This window comes from Mobula birostris, chromosome 24 (assembly GCF_030028105.1).
Source record: "Mobula birostris isolate sMobBir1 chromosome 24, sMobBir1.hap1, whole genome shotgun sequence".
Taxonomy (NCBI): domain Eukaryota; kingdom Metazoa; phylum Chordata; class Chondrichthyes; order Myliobatiformes; family Myliobatidae; genus Mobula; species Mobula birostris.
Genome location: NC_092393.1, coordinates 31,605,518 through 31,618,397, shown reverse-complemented (window position 1 = coordinate 31,618,397; position 12,880 = coordinate 31,605,518). Strand labels below are relative to the sequence as shown.

Here is a 12,880-nt window from a genome sequence, read left to right as displayed (position 1 = left end):
GGGAAGAAGAGAGGGAGCACTGCACCGGTGGCAAGAGTGGTTGCGGGTTTGCGATTTACAGCAGAGTAGCCTTTGACAGGAGGCAAGACTGGAGAGGGCAGCACCTCACCTTCTGTGCTGTCTTTGTAATAGTACAAATTATCATGCTAGCTCTCACTTTGCAAATAACTTGATCTCGCAGATGTTATTAATAATACTCCCTGATAATTAGCAGGTTTGCAGACATACTGTGTTGTTATTTGACACTTCCAACCTATCTTCTATTCCAAAAGGCACTCTTGGCTGTAGGTAGCAAAAAGCAGTTTATAAATAGAAATGTGAAATACAGGATTTGAAGATCAAGCAGTTTTGAGTAGGAACAAAAATACACTGTTTCATTGCCTTTAGTGCCAAACACCTAGCTATCACGCCACAGTGCAGGAAGCCAGGATTCCCATGAAGTCTGCACAAGGGCCACACTGGAGCAAGAGTGGCCAAGGGTAGATGGCCAATCATTTCCAAGCAGACGACCTGCTCCAGTATTACAAGATATTTCTCGTTAATGTGGTTTAAAATAGATTCTACTTCAAAAAAAATACATAAGGCATAAAAAAAGGAGTAGGACATTCTGCCCCAAATAAAGATCCAAGTAAGAATTCTTACTCAAACTTCTCTCATTTTGAAGATTGGAGGAAGTTTGACTGCATGATACTTTTGATCTCTTTATATGCAATTAGTAGATTAATAAACATACAACATAAATACAGTTCATTTTCAGAAATCTTGAAGTACAACACATTGATAAAAGTGGCTAAATGGTTACATAACAAAGATAAGCTTTATATCCATATTATCTACATAGCTTCCCAGTACTGCAGATCTCAGACATATGTTTCCATGGTAACCTTGACCATTCCCTGGGTGTCATAATCAACAGCAGAAGTATTCAACCAAATGCACTACCCGACAAAGCACATGAAAGGCTGCTCTGGAACACAGAGCCCTAAAGTCTGACATTTTGCTCCTGCAACTGTGATCTTCATAGCATCACATTTAGTTTTTAGGCTTGAAGTATATTAGACGTCCTTTTAAGCTAGTAACACTGAAGAAACATTTGTGTCTCCACGTGCTATGTGGATTTACAAGAGACAATGCTGGCTTAGCAGAAATGTGGAGTATTGGACAACAGCTGGATATCTTATCTAAGTATTTTAGTGTATTTGAAGGATTTGATAGTTAAAAAAGATAACAAGTTAAAAAGTTAATTTGGGAATAAAGCATAGAATTACAAAAGACCAAATAGCTGGAAAATGTTCTTTCATTTCATCTGATCTGCTCAAATCAACTATCTTCAAAGTTCAAACTCTATAGATTTTCTATCCTCTGAATTGTCAGCAAAATAGGTATCTGATCATACTGTAATGTCAAAACACTATGTCTTGGCTATAATACTTTGTACATAACAAACATTAGAGGTGTCATGGGTGATACGGAGGTAAATTTTCCCTCTATTGCTTTGACCACCTTTGAGGTGGCAACTCACAAAGTATTTAGTCAATGGTATGCAATAACCACTATATGATTTATAATACCTACACTGCAAATCAAACCTTTACATGCTGTTAAATTATTATCACAAGCTTTATGAGGTACAGTGTATGATGCAACACACACAAAACGCTGATGGAACTAAGCAGGTCAGGCAGCATCTACAGAAATGAATAAACAGTCAACATTTTGTATGTTACACACATCTTGTATCATACACACATTCGTGTATGATATTATACTTCAATGACTATTTTATACATTTCTAAAAGATTGTAAGCTACAGGTGTGTTTAGCATAACTAGGCTGGTGAATAATTTGACTTAAATTCTAATACAGAGCAATAAAGTACAGAAAAAATAGAAACCATGAGATAAGCAAAATGGAAAGAGTAAAATGGGTGATATGCCACTATGAAGTTTAGAAGTACATTTATATTGGAAATACCTGATTCTAGCTTCTGGCGATCTACAGCAGACTGACTACAAGAACATTTATGCAGCACATAGGGATAGTAAATATTCTTAAAAATTATGAAATCAAATATTTTCTCAGCTGAATTAGTTAAAACGGTAGAACTTGAGCAAATATATATTATTCTTAAAGAAATATTATTATAGACTTAAGAGTTTCCAACTAGGTCAAGATCCTGGAACAGACTAATGTTGTATATTCAGGAACACTGGGCTAGAGGTCTTGGGGTAGGGATGTGTTTTTAATTTCACTTGTATGGTATTTTTTCCCTATAGCAGTGAGAACCAGTGCTTGATGCACTGCACCATATTAGTGCCAATTTCTGAGGTAGAAGGTCAGAGAGATTCTTTAGGTGGAATATGGTGGGAATGGTGCATCTAGGCCTTGGAGGCAACTGAAAACAAAGCGCTTAAATTTAAGGCATCTGCAGGCAAGAAGCCCACAGAGAACAGTACACTGAGAGTTGATGGGTGACAAAATTTAGGATTACCAAAGGATTAAGTAGGATCAACATTAGGAGGTTTGCTAGAAAAGCATGGACCACCTCAGCCAAGCCTAGGGATAAAAGGAAGAGATAAAAGAATTCCAGCAGCAGATTTACTGAGGCAGGGTTAGAGTCAAAGCGAATTACCATTCACGATCACCACTTGATGTGACAGCAGGCTTAAAAAATGATTCAGCCATGGTCTGTACATCATTTAAGAGTTAAAATTAAAAAAAATATAAAGAGGTGATTAGGTAGAAGCCAAATCTGAAGACCAATAATTGATAGAGATAGCAAAATATACATCAGAGATCCTAAACAGTTCTACTATTACAAAGGTTTGGTAAACAAGTATATCACTGACAGCTAATCAAAGCACAAAACTACAGTTAAAGTGATTTTTCAAAGTGAAAAGTAATGTTGCAAGAAGAACTACTTTCCAAGGAAAAGATATTAATGCTGCCAAAAATCTGGAAATTCTGTTCCCTGCAAGTATTAGATCACTTTTGGCTCCCCAATCTTCTTCCTTTGGCTTTTCATTCCTTTCCCTTTATGGTATTCAGCAGACATTGGTTTGAAATTGAACACTACCCCACTTTATGATTTGCCTTCCTGAATGACGTGGTTGGACCAAACTACTGTCAGTTGTGGTATTACCATAAGGGGGTTTCCATCTGGCTTCTAAATGCTAGCAGTGAGGAGACGGCAGCTCTGCCGAGTTCTCGAAATGCTCCTCAAGGGAGCCATTTGGGTTTTCTGGAGAACCATCTCCTGGACTTTGTGATTTTGGCCACATCACTGAAGAAAGGCAGTTGCCCAATTAAAAAAAGCACTTAAATATTGAGTATGTACATTTCTACTTTCAGTTATACATGGAATCCGTCCAGATTGCATTCCCCGTTTATATACTTCTTAAGCTTATTATAAACTATTTTACATAATAAGTATTATCTCAATCATGGTTGTATAACTATGACAACCACTAAATTATGGGGACCTGCAAAGAGAAAGCTAGTTTTGCATGCATACACGCATATATGCAGTCCTTTAACTTACCAATCAGAACACTTCCCAAAATGAAGTACTTCGACTGTGAAGTGTAGAAAATATGGAAATAATTTCTGCACAACTAGTTCCATGAACAGCAATGTGACAGAGCTCAGAATATCTAACTTATTAAAAAAAAAATCAACTGAGGGGTAGATATCGGCCTGGACAGATTACTGCCTCTTCTCCTCTTTGTGATTATGCCACGTGAGCTTGAAATGGGACTTTGTGAAAAGAGTGTTAAGTCAAATCCTAACAGCAAATTGAAAGTCATCTAATAACATCTTGAACTTGGACATACTTGCTTTAAGAAAGATTAAATCCAACTTGCACATTTTGCACATATTGCAGCTTGCTAGGCAAACAGCAGTTAACAGTACTTTCAAGCTGACCCACAGGGAATTAGGCCAATGCTGTTAAACTGATGTTCTCACAGCAAAGAGAATATCGAGCAGAGACCAACCCTGAGAACGTAGCAGCCTGATTGTGCCCAGTGCCACAGATGCTCTGAAACTGTTGGACCCAACAACAGCATCAGGGCCCCAGATCAAGTGATCTGGGAAATTAGTATTGTTAGTTCAAAAGAGCCCCAAAGTGTGCCATGGACTAAGAACAATAGAGTCTTAAAGAATTAAAAATTATAGGTGATGATTTTCAAACTTCAAAGACTTCCTTGCACAAAACAAACAGGAAATGACACCAGTGTCATGAAAATCATGACAGGAAGTGCTCAATGAGTAAGCTCTCCTTTAAGAAATGCGTATAAACAATGCAAGTGGTGTACATAAGCATGTATTGTAATCTATGTCTGCTTAGAAAACCAGCACAGATATATTTTCTCTAATATATTGTAAGAATCTTTTACCTCCTTCTGTGAAAACAAATGTAGGCCCTTATTCAATACAGGACTTCCCTCAGTAACACATAGGAGTATAGATTCAGGGACCTTCTGATTCAGGGATGAGTGCTGCTTGCATTTTATGAGTGCTGAGCCAGCAATAAAACTGCAAATATGCGTGTATTTTGACAGAGCATAAAGGGAATGTTTGAAAAAGGCTGGCTTAAACATTTTATATTATTGGTTTCAGGAAAAAAAGCATCCAGTAGAAATCCACAAAAACAAAATGAGAGAAAGAAAACCTTTCTCATTGTTGTGAAGCTCAATTATGAAAGGCATGGTTCCACACCAATTCCTGAATATTGCAGAAACACATCATATTATACCATCAATCTATGTTTACATCACATAAGCTCACCGTACTAACAACAAACAAGACATCAGGAGTTAAGGTTTAGATGAAAAATGTCCTTCAATCTTATCCTTGTGTTTTATGCACAACACCATCTGCATGTTACTTGATGAGGACCACTTCTTAACTAAATCCTGATGTTCTTCTCTAGTCTACCTGTTGCTTTGTATATAGCATTGTCCACTTCTGGTTTTTCCTTCATAATATCAGATTTGAGCTACCCTGTCCTGATGCCCATTGTATCTGAAGTCATTTACTATAGTCTACCTTCTCTAACCAGGGAAAAGAGGCCACTTTAAAGACCCACCTCTCAAGCTTGCACTCCCCAGCTGGTGAACTCATTACTTCAAGTACTTCCTGCTTCAAGAGTATTCCAGTAATTAGTTCAATATTAATAAAAAAAATTTTCTTCAAATGAATAATCCAAAAGAAAGACATAGCTTCCAATTGTCTGCATTATCATGTGTTGGACTGAGTGAAACTTTTTTATTAACATGTGGTTACAGCTTTAAGACTTACAGGTTTAATCTGCAGAGAGAAGAGGAATGAAATCCAGCAGCCAAGGAAAAGATGATGTTATTTTTACATTTGTTGGGCAGAAATTTGGAAAATAATCTTCCTACTTTAGCCAAGTTATAAGAACAGGCTATGGAGGTTCATAAAATGCAAAACACATGGATATTAAATCTTCTTACTGGTCTATAGAGAATTAAAAAAACAATTTATACAGCTTTGATGAAGTTAACTAATTGAAAATGCACAACAAAGTAAGTGACAGAGGGTTTAAATTAAAATCAAATGCAGTGAACTTAGAGGAAGAAATGTCAGGGAAATGTCAAGGTTTACTGTGATCTACACAAAAGTGATTTGGCTGCTTTTGTACAAACCTAGGCTTATTTTAAAAGGAAAATGTGCAGTGATTTTGACAATGATGATTGATTTACAGAATAACATAGAGTCTATTTAAATCTTCAAGCGACTCGCCATCCTTTGAACAGTTTAACTGGAGGCCAGGGCTGACTAAGTTTCTCTTATTCCTGAAATGTCCAGAGGTCAAATTTAACACTTACCACATTGGATCATTGTAGTTCTGGATCATAGTAGGTGCTATTGTCTTTTACGGTCAATTGTACTGAAATTCATTTATGATCAAACATATTATTACAGATGTTTCTAGTAGTAACTTGAGATATTCCACCTACTTGTCTCAATGATCAATTCTTCATTCATTTGGTGGCTTATATAAAGCAGATGTAAGAGGGAGGAAACAGTGAACACTCAATTCTGGCTGTAGCATTTTCTAGATAAATAAAATAATTGTATTATGCCTTATAGAAGTTAAGTACTCAGACTGCTTTTAAGAAGTAATCTTAATCACTTAATACATTTTTAACTTAAAGAGCAAGTTCTTACATTATAGTTTCATAATGCACTTAAATAAATATTAGCAAGAAGAGACTATGTTGTTGTACTTACTTACCACAAATGGATGTTGGTTTAGACAAGAAAATGCATTTTGGTCAATTGAATTCCCTTTACTAAATAACAGCAGTAGATGTATCTGATTGTGATAGATAATCACTGTCCAGGGTCAAGGGGCCTTTAGTTTTTTGCCAAGCTCAGCTTTCTAAACACAGCCGCTGACACTGGTAAAGTTCAAACAGTTGTTTTTAAATGAGTTAAACTCCCAACCAATATTCTTTGCTTAGCTGGTGGTCATAAACGGGAGTCAGTCTTAATGTAAAGCCATAATTAGTTTGAAGTTAAAATACAGCTTTGCTAACAAACACACTGTCTATAGCAGATGGTTGGATCACAGCACCCTGAATGACTTCTCAAGAGTTGTAGTATAAAACAGTGTGTTATGTAATTTGGCCTTTTTCAAGCAAGCAACACTTGACTAAATTGTTTAGTTCAAGAAAACTTGCAGACCAGATAGATAATATCACTCAGCATTCAATGGCTGGTCTATGGGTGGCATACTAGAGATACATCTCTACCAAAGGAGGTGTATGGCACTCCTTCTCTCTGCTAGCCTGAAGGCCACCACTGGGCAAGGGGTAGTACCTGCTTAGCCCCTGATCAGGGTCACGCGAAGCCATGGGAGCATCTGGTGCATATCACAAGACCTGGTTATGTTACTACTGACGCCAGGCAAACAATCTCTGAAGAGTATTGATCATAGCTGGGGTCACCCACCTTGTAAAGACACTGCCCAGAAAGTGGCATTGGAAAACCACTTCTGTAGAAAAATTTGCCAAGACCAATCACAGTCATGGATAGACCATGATCACACACGTCATATGACATGGTACGTAACGATAATGAATGATATACTCATTAAGTCAGCTTCATGGCATTAAATGGTGGGGGGGTAGATGACATTTCTGTCTTCAGAAGCTTTTAGACCGTTTGTGTTAAAGAGGTTTCTGAAAAAGTATCACATTGTGTGTGAAGTCACCCAAGTGGCAAAAAGACAGTATAAATATCAAGAGCAGTTTAGGCTTTTTTTTTTTAGGAATAGCCCAAGAATGTCAAAAACCATAACAGAACAGGGGTAAGTTAGAATCTATTCCTCTGTCTTCGATTTCTGCAACGGATGACTGGTTCAGCTGCGGCTCACAAGTACGTCTTTTTAGCTTATAAGAATTGCTCATATATATTGGAAATCTCTTGGGTTTTAGGAATGGTTTGTAACTTGGAAATGTTTTAAGACAGAAATCCACTGTGTTTTAAATGTGCTTTATACTTAAACAAATATCACTGAAAATAAATGAATTATGTTTGCTAGCTGGAAGTATTTTATTCTTGGTAGGAAGAGATTCCCACCACTCAAGTAGTTGGCATAGACAGCTAATCTTGCCCTGAAGGATAAACAGGGAAGTGAACTGGCCTTTGAACATTGGGTGGTTCCAGTATAAGCTCACCTTAGTGAGGGTACTTGTGGCTATTTATATTGGATAGGGCTTAAGGTCAGCAAATCCAATATCAACACATTACTTAACTTGTTTTTTAGTTTATATATCCATACATACACACACACACACACACATTGTAGCTAGAGTTCAGGAGTCATCTTTTACAAGAAAAATAACAGAAACATCACTTTTCTCTAAAACCATAGAAACAGGATTTTTCTACTTCATGGCACATGCATTGTGACAATTCAACACTATGTTAGGTGCTCTGAAAATGTCTTCCCAAAAAGCCTCATTACATTTACAACATGGCTAATTATTTAAACTCCCTTATTAAGTTCCAGCTATTATGATCTTGGCTTCTAAGATGCAGAGTTTTTTATAATGTGCTCACATGCTCTCTCGAGGTCAGAAATATCAGCAAGATCCTTAAAGTTCAAATGTATTACCAAAATATGTATACCATTTACAACTTTGAGAATCATCTTCTTGTAGGCAGCCGCAAAACAAAGAAACACAATAGAATTCACTAAAAACACACACACACACACACACACACACACACACACACTCACTCACACACAAGGTCGCCACGTATCCAATTTGCAAAAGAGGATAAATTGTGCACATAGTAAAACAAATGTGAACAAAAACGTGGAACTTGAACTACAGAGTCCTCCAAAAGTGAGTCCACAGCCAAGAAGCCATTTTAGCACTGAGGCAAGTGAAGCCTATCCAGGAGCCCGAGATCTAAATAGCAACTGCTCCCAAACCTGGCTGCATGGGACCCAACACTTCTACACGCTCCACCCAATGGTAGTAGCAAAAGGAAAGGAAGACACCGGTCAAACGCAAGCAGACAGTACAAATCACCTTTTCGTTTTCTCTTTCTGGATGATTTTAATCTCACTCGATGCTTCAATCAGCAGGGAGCAATGGAGCTGACTATGGGTTCGTTTATCGCTATCACGCCTTGACGCAGCATCCACCCCCAACGATGGCTACCCTGGCCACACATTCACTTTTGAGAGTCTACATCGAAAAGTGCAAGATTGTTTGGTAGGTTCAAAAGAACATCCTTTAAAGGGAAGTTACTAGATGAAGACAGCAGTGATCGCAGTTCAGAAGATGAATATCTACTAGAGTATCTAGTAGTTTTGTGAGGTGTCTGTAAAATGTTGTTGGTGCCATCTCACTTCCATCTCATCCAGAATTAGGGCAGTGCTGGTTTCAGAGGACTGAATTCTATTATTCCACCCTTGCACTGCACCACCAAATAGCCTTGCAATACAAATATTTAGGTACTATAAATAAAAAATACTTGCATTGACACAAAATCTGAACTCTATTGATAAAAAACCCAACAATTGATAAAAGAAGCACAAATGGACTTTTATAATTTAAAAGAATCTCAATGGCAAAAAGCATCACCACGTGGCCCTCAATTATGTTTGGGTTGGTACGCTCATTACCAGAATATTTTTACTAGGTCTAGTCTGTTAGGCAAATAATCTGAGTTTCACATGACACATTGTTGATTGGTTAAATTTGTAACCTCTGATGTTCTGGAATTGATGAGAAGTACATTGTCGATCACTGCCAACAACATTAACACAGTGAGTGAGAAAGCCTAAGTAGATCTCTTAGTGCAAAAGAGTGGGATTATACCAACCACACTCCTGCTGCGGTGCACAGATCAATTTATATGTGGATACTCATGAGCATACGTGTGGATTAAAATTATTTCCACAGCAAACCTAACCAATGTTATTATACTTTTGATTAAAGAACATTCTGCTAAAGTAATAGCAGAAAATAGGAAACCTTTTCATATCCACTCTCTTGTGCAAGTGTGCTCCCCATTAACAGAACCATCAAAGATTTTGCCTGATGCTTCGCTCAATTGTGTAGCTCAGAAATGAGGTCAGAATCCTGCAGCATAGAAGCAGGCCCTTTGGCCTACTGTAGTCATGCCAACCACCGGATATTCAATACATTCTCATTTGCCTACATTTGCTTTGTAGCCTGCCTTGCTTGTCTAGGTGCTTCCTAAGTATTGGGAAATCACGTGGCTCCACCATCATCATGTTGAGTGTTGCAGATATCCCAAAAAAAAAATCACCCACAGTACCTGGGAGTCTCCTACATCTCAATTTGTACTAATACCTTCGTGTTTAAGGCATCCCTACCAAGGGAAATAAATTCTTACCATCTCCTGCATCTATGCCTCTCAGAATTTTATAGACTTTTTCCACCTTTGCTGCTCTAGAGAGAACAAACCAAGCAATACATGTTCTGTGTGCCAAAAATAATCATCTCTCACACGCACTAGCATTTAATAACCTTGGTTGATTGTTCTTGGGAGACAGTATTGTGGCATAGCTCCAGCAATCTATGCTTTATCCTGACCTCAGATACTGTCTGTGGAGTCTGCATATTCTTTCCTGAGCCCACAAATTTTCTTTGGATGCTCCAGTTCTCCTCTTGCATCTCAAAGATGTGTGGGTTGCTAGGTTAACATGTATGCATTCCACATGCATTTTGAATTATATCTTATTAACTTATTTGTGGTAATATTTTGTTTTATGTGCTGTGTATGATATATTTATTGTGGGTAAACCATGGTCCAGAGGAACATTGTTTCAATTGGTTGTATACTTTGCAAACAGGACAATAAACTTGAACTTGAAGTTAATTGACCACTGCAAATTACCCCTAGTTTGTATGTAAGTGACTGAAACTAGAAGGGAGTTGAGGGGATTATGGAGATAATCAAATCAGGTTAGTGCAGGCTTAGTGGGTGCTTAATGTTCAACACAGGCCTATTTCCATGCAGTATGACCTTATGTTTACAGCAGTAAATGTAGATTGTTATACTTTTCTGGAGTATAGTTATAGTGGAAATCTAATATTTACTGCCTATTTCTTATGGTCTTGAAAGAGTAGTTCAAGTTGCATACAGTGGGCTTGAAGTCATATCCTGCCTTGATTGGGCAGAAATAGCTGGTTGTACCTCCAGGACGGTATTACCAAAAGTTTATTTCTACACATATCTTCCAACGTTTGTGCTTTTCTACTACCAGCAGCATCCACAAATGACTCAGTTACTGAATTCCATTTCACAACATGCCAGGATGCAATATGGTTTTGCATCAATTCTTTTAGGGCTGTATGTATTTGACTATGGTACCAGATGAAGTTATTCCCTTCTTTGCAAAGGCATTATGTTTTATGATCTAATTTTCTGACGAACATTAGGTGGGATAGGTTGGGAAACAAAATAAGAGGTTGTTCAATGTGAAGTCAGTCAAAACTGGAAATGAAATCCACCCTCAGTGTAAAGAACTTGCACACAACAATGTGCTGGACATAGCATGATCAATTCTCCTTCAGCTCAGCCAGACCTCCTGCAACCACAGAGGACACTCTCATTGCACCAGACCCAACATTATTTCCTAGGGAATCTTAGTGCCAGATAATATTAGACTTTGCACAAAACAATGACATGTTTATTCCCATTTATAGAGCACGATTTAAAGATAGGATCTGACAACAAGTAATAAAGAGTCAACCTAACTTTACTGCAAAAGTAGGCTAGAATGCAAGGCCGGAAGTAGCACTGGATACCAGTGTCGGCCCATCAGGTACATCAAAGTGAATTTTATTTGCTTGCAGATAGAACAAAATAAATCAATAAAAATGCTGTAATGAGCCAGAATTTAGGTGTCCATGCAGGGAGATCAAGATTAAGTCACACTGGGAGAAGCGCAAAATGCTTGCCCCCATTTGTTATCAAGAACGACTGGATTTCAACACTGTGTGAAGTAAAACCATATTTAGCTCACCACCATTAACATTTCTAAACTGAGTTTTCACATTTTTTATCTCACTGTACTTTACAATTCCCACAACATTACATATTGCATTGTGGTGGAATATAACTTCAAGCAACCTGGTCAATAACTGTGTCATTGTTTTTTTACCAATGTGACAAAATAGCCCAGTGCAACCAGACAACTTTTACTCAATCTTTACACAGAGATTTCGCTCTTGATACTATAAGCTATAATCATGAACCTATGACAAGAAATAGAAATACTTTGCATTATTAAATTAATAATACCTTGCATTATTCAACATTCCAAAATTGAGCAGCTCCTGACATATACTTTCAAAAGGATCAATACAGACAGCTCCATCTGCATATCTTGAAAGTTTTTCTTTAGCAAAACTACACATTGTAATTTCTACCCCAACCCCCATATTAATCTCCTCCTCCCTGAAATGAATGGAACTTACTTGGAATTCATAAATCAGTCAATTTATGATAATTATCACTTCCTTCATCAGATGAATTTCCTCTCATAAAATGAAGGATGAACAAGTGCCATTTATGCGACTGCTTCACAGGAAGAAGTTTCTAATCAGTTAATGTTGTGGGTGTTGTGGTTTAGCAAATTGAGATATTCAGCAAATTGTTTTTCTCTTCATATCCTGTGTTAAATTGGCATTTATTAATTGTCAAACAATATTCTGTCTGTGTTTTTATAAAGCTAATATGATGGAGGAGCAGTTTGCTTAATTAGCTGCAAAGTGAAATGTTTTTACGTTATACTTCCATTGTAAAAGTTGTATTTGGTGAAGGCTGACAAATACGGTGTAATTAATTGTATTATAATCACCACAATACATTATCATAAATGTATTAATTGATATAATGTATGTAACATTTCAAAATATTCTTGGATATATTAGTGTAAATTTTCACACAAAATTTGACAAAAACCTATGTAAAGAGGCAAGGGAGGCAACAAAACTGATTTGTCTGAAGGTCACTTTTAAAGGAAGGAAGAGGTAGCCCAGCAGAGTCTAGAGAGGAAAACACTAAACAGCACAATATATAGATAGCAAACATGAACAGTGCAAAGATCAGATTGCGGCACTATACCTGACATTTCCTCTATTTCATAGCTAAATATTTTCTCAAATATTTCTTGTAATCGTTAAAATAAAAACATACTCTAAACATGATCTACAAATCTGAAAAACGTAACCTTTGAATGTTCAAACTACTAAAATTCTCCAAAAATCAGGTTAATAAAAGTGTTACAACTAGACTCATCTGTCTGTGTTGAAACAAGTTACACCTGAGTTCAAATGATTTTAAATGGCAGCAACTA

General features: G+C 37.1%; 1 protein-coding gene across 3 annotated transcripts in view; it reads right to left on the bottom strand.

Moving 5' to 3' along the window:
• septin9a (septin 9a) overlaps nt 1-12,880 on the bottom strand; it is a 334,059-nt gene that overhangs the window by 119,947 nt on the left and 201,232 nt on the right. The window lies entirely within an intron of this gene.